The sequence below is a fragment of the Pteronotus mesoamericanus genome, unplaced genomic scaffold (assembly GCF_021234165.1).
Source record: "Pteronotus mesoamericanus isolate MK-2021 breed Mesoamerican mustached bat unplaced genomic scaffold, CSHL_Meso_final scaffold_167, whole genome shotgun sequence".
NCBI lineage: Eukaryota > Metazoa > Chordata > Mammalia > Chiroptera > Mormoopidae > Pteronotus > Pteronotus mesoamericanus.
In genome coordinates, this window is record NW_026555308.1 from 24,799,148 (window position 1) to 24,803,672 (window position 4,525).

Here is a 4,525-nt window from a genome sequence, read left to right on the forward strand (position 1 = left end):
TATTTCGACTCAAAATTTTAGTGGGTATTAAGTAATGTGCTTTTTCTTAATCTGATAACTAGAAATTATAGAAAAGCACCAAATTAAAATTGCTTATAATCCCTTTACCCAATGAACTATCCTTTTGTGGCTTTTCCTTCTAGTGGTCTATGCATGTAGCCATTAACAAGTTGGTTCAGACAGGGTGTATGTGTATTATTGTAAAGCTCATTGTAACATTTGAGTATCTTATTCAAGTATAAAAGAAAATTTTCTTATTCTCTCTCTAGTTTGTTCTGTAACACTACTTAAGAAATCAGTGAAAAGTAAGTAAAACCAATATCAATTACTGCTATTTTATGAAACATTTAGCTTACATAATATACTTGTTGAAAATGTAGTTTAAAATCTGGGTTCCCCTTTTGATTTCTATGCTTAATATTATATGCTATACAATTTCAGTGGTCATCTATTCCAAGATTAGCATAGCATTCCTAAAATATCAAGGTTAATTTGGGGATAGTTGTGGGCGATGGAGGGTGTGAAGAGACTATAATAAGTTGCTTCCCCTGGGGGTTTGGGGCCAAATTGCCAGTCATGGCAAGGTTGTGACTGGCCTATAGCAGTATTTCTACCTCTCACTTGAGTAGCAGATACCTAGCATAATAGGCTAGGAAGACTCCAGAACCGTTGATGGGCTGCAATAGGCTGCCACTGCAGTGCAGAGAAACCAAAATAAATCCACAGTCAGCCCTCCTAGGACAGTTGGCTTGAGCTCAATTGTAGACCCATCCTGGGGACCTTCAGTGTTATTGAGAGGGGGGTTTATGAACATAACCACAAATGCCATCAGGATCTCATTAGCTCTAGTTAAATATACAACAGAAGCTTGACACTAAATTTAATAGACATTATTACATTATAAACACTACAATCAATTCAGCGGTTTTTCCAATGTAAGGATATAAAAGGGATAGCCTAATTTCTTGACTTCTATTCTACTTGAGCTAGAACTTCTGGGAGGCTGGCAAGTACCTTTAGTAATAATAACAGCCACGGATGTGATGAATTAATAAGAGTCATGGATGTAATCGTTGTTCACAGGCCTCCAGAGAGTCATCAGCATAGCACGACTAATGTTTGGGAGGGCACAGATGTCAGTGTGTTTGTCACCTTCCACTCTGATAAACTTGCAATACCTGGTTATACTTCTAGCCTTGTTCTTCCAGACCCCCTCTCTTCGCGCTGTGGGAAATACTGTCACAGGAACAAACCACCAGACCCAGATGGCGACTGACGCAGGTCTGCTGCTCCAGCACCTGAGGCACCCCAGGTCCCCATCCGGCAGACAGCCCGGGTCTCTGTTTGTATGGCAGACCCAGGGAAAGTACCCAAGACTGAAAGCCGACCTCCCTAGACTGAAGAAAGAGGCTGGCCACTCTAGTCTGGTGAGTAATGGAGTTTATTAAGGGAAGCTTATATATATATATAAAATGTGTCTTGTGTGGCTGCAAAACAAAATGCATCTCTGCGCTGCTTGGCAGGAGCTGAAGAATGATGAAGAGTAAAGAGAGGGGGTGAGGATAGTCATGGGTACTAGTACATGAATGCTACCAGGTGCAGGAAATTTCTTCACATTCTTGACCAGGTCAGGACAACAGCTTCTTCCAAGAGGAGGCAAGGGAGAGGTGCTGATTTATGTCAGAATGAATATCACTTATGATTAGTCTGTCTCTAAGGGGAGTTTGTAGAAAGCAGCCTCTCCTCTGTCCCAGGTCCACCTTAAGGGACAGAGTGATTACATCGCAGAACAATCTCCTCCACACTCTACCCGTTTGTGATTGGCTCAGACAATCTCATATGTCTCTCTTTTGCAAGGTGCCCTGGGTGGTCAGCAAGGGGCTTCAGTAGCAGGAAGGTAGCTTGTTTAGTTGCCAGTTGACCGTACTGGAGGCACAAACAGTAGACATATACAAGAAAAGAAACAAATTAAAAGAAGCAGTTCAAGTAGCAGTAACAATATTTTTCATCTTGACCTCTAGCTGCCAAACCGTTGGCTAGGTCTGTTAAGCTTGGGGTCAGATCATTTAAGGCATTTGCTTGAGTTTTCATATGTGCTAAAAGAAACAATATTAGCAGATTTATCTGGTATAAAAACAACATTCAGATTGGATATGACACAGGTGCCCTCCAAATTTGATTACCACAGGAACAGCAGAAGTCAGAGATCAGGAAGCTAAACGTTTAGTAGGGTCTATGACAATTATATCTGTAGCCTCACCTCTCTATTTTAAAGTGCCTGCAGCCATGGAACTCTGGCCAGGGGAGGTGATTTTTCCTGGTGTTATGGGGTGAATAGGGGGAGGATATGCTAGACCAGCACCCTTACTTTCTCTCCTCTTTCAACGTTGTGCATACTGCTCCACATACAGCGTGTCTCCACAGGTCCCACCAGAGACTGAGAAGTTCTTCCCCAGGCAAGGGCATGAAGTATCTGACCCATCCCAGCAGAGAGTCCCATTGCAGATTCCAGTAAGCGGTACCTGTTCAGGGACAATAGGATTTAGTATCTTCATCATGATAGCTTGTTGTCCCATGGCAAACATTGGGACTCTTGTTGCGTTCCTTGTTTTCCACACCTTTACCACAGTGGGTGCCTCAGCCTGAGTTCCCAGCCTGGCCTATGGAGCAATAGGCCCCATGGGTTGCTCATTTATATGTATAAATGCTTGGGAAAGCACCTTTGTCTACTGGGCCAGAGTAGGTTTTCTAGTTAATATCTTTATCTGTTGTTTATGGATATCATTTTTCTGTCACTCCAACCCAGCTTCCTGTGGGTTCTATGGGAGATGGAACGTCCATTCAATAACTGTACTGACCAGGTCACTGTATTTTAAAGGATCCCCCCTTCCTTAGCTACGCACCATCCTATTCGGGCACTATGATGCCCACCCTTCTGGTGTACCCAATCTACAAGGTCCACTGACAGGTTAGTTGCTAAAGCATGCATTTTTGCCAAGACATCTGCCCCCTGGTTAACTGGCAGTGTAGACACCTTATGGGGAGGGACATGGAAAACAGGATCTGCCTCAGGTTCTTGCAAGTGAGTCCAAATATCTTTCTACATCTCTTGTTCCCATAAAGGTGTGTTCATAGTTAATCACTGCTGTTTCCATTGCCCAAGCCATCACCCAGCCGGCAGTGTACAGGATCAGCAGCCAAGGTCCATGTGTAATCTCCAATCAGACAGCTATTAATGCAGCCCAAGCAGTGTCAGTGAATGGCTGGATGGAAACTGCCATCCAGGTAGATGGATTAGCTTGGCTAGAGCCATCGGTGTCCCAGGTCCAAGCTGGACCCGGGCCCAAGCTATTCTGTCTTTGCGGGCTGCAGGGGCTGACACAGCAATAGGGCAGCAGTATTTGGAGGGGAGCACTCCTGTGCTGTGGGAATACATGCCATTCAGTCAGTGTAGGAGTCTGAGCCATAGCAGAGACAGGGTGGTGGAACACGCTGTCCATCCCCTTCTTAATGGGAAGTTCTTACTGTAAGTGGCTGCTTTTTTGTAAGAGGCTCCACCTGCAGTAGAGCTGTATACACCATCAATAATTAGTATTCTATGGAGGTGTAACTGATTTCTGGCCCCTTCCACAACCATGACAAAAATCCAAGGGGGCTCACTCTCCTTTTGCTGTTTTTTTCCATAATGCCCAGCCAATGTCTTATGGGGTTACAGAAACATCTAATTCAAGTGTTAACCCCACCTGGGCGATTCCAAGGGCTTTAATCTGTTTGACTGATATTTTTGCTTTCTCATAGGCAGCCCTGTCGTCCAGCTTCCCAGTCCCATATATAGCTCTTTTTTACCAGGTAATATAGTGGTAAAGGTGCTGTGCTAACTGGGGTAGAAATATTCACCAGTCCCCCAAATTCCCACAGAAGCCTGTACCTCTTTCACAGTTTTTGACATAGGATAGGCTTGTGATTTGTCTGTGACCGACTCAGGAAAATGTGGGTCTTACCTGACCACACGACTCCTAAGAACTTTAGTGCAGTTCCTGGACCTTGAATTTGCTGTGGACTTACCGCCCAGCCTTACTGTTGTAGATCATTCAGCCAGGCCTGCAAGGTTTTCTGCAGCCGAGGCAAATATTCACAGGTTAACATGTCATCAGTGTAATGAGCCCATTTCAGAGGCTGGGAAGGAAAAGAATGGCAAGTCTCAAGCCACCATCCCATGGCATGTGGTGGGCTATGTAAACAGTCTTGAGGGAGCACTTGGAAGGTACACCTCAAGTGGGAAACATTTTTTAACAATTTCTTTGTCATTGTGAGGGTATCAGCCTTGTGGCAGGGGAAAGCTTCACCCCTCCAGAAAACACACATACTGATAACCCATACTAAGTGGCAGCTTGAATGGCCTAGGGTGCATGAAGGAATGCAAAAACAGGAAAGAGGGTGTTTGCCAGGGAACCTGAAAGAACCAAGCAGTCATCTTGGGTTTCCCACGGCCCTGTTATTCACTTAATTTACAACCCCTGTTTAC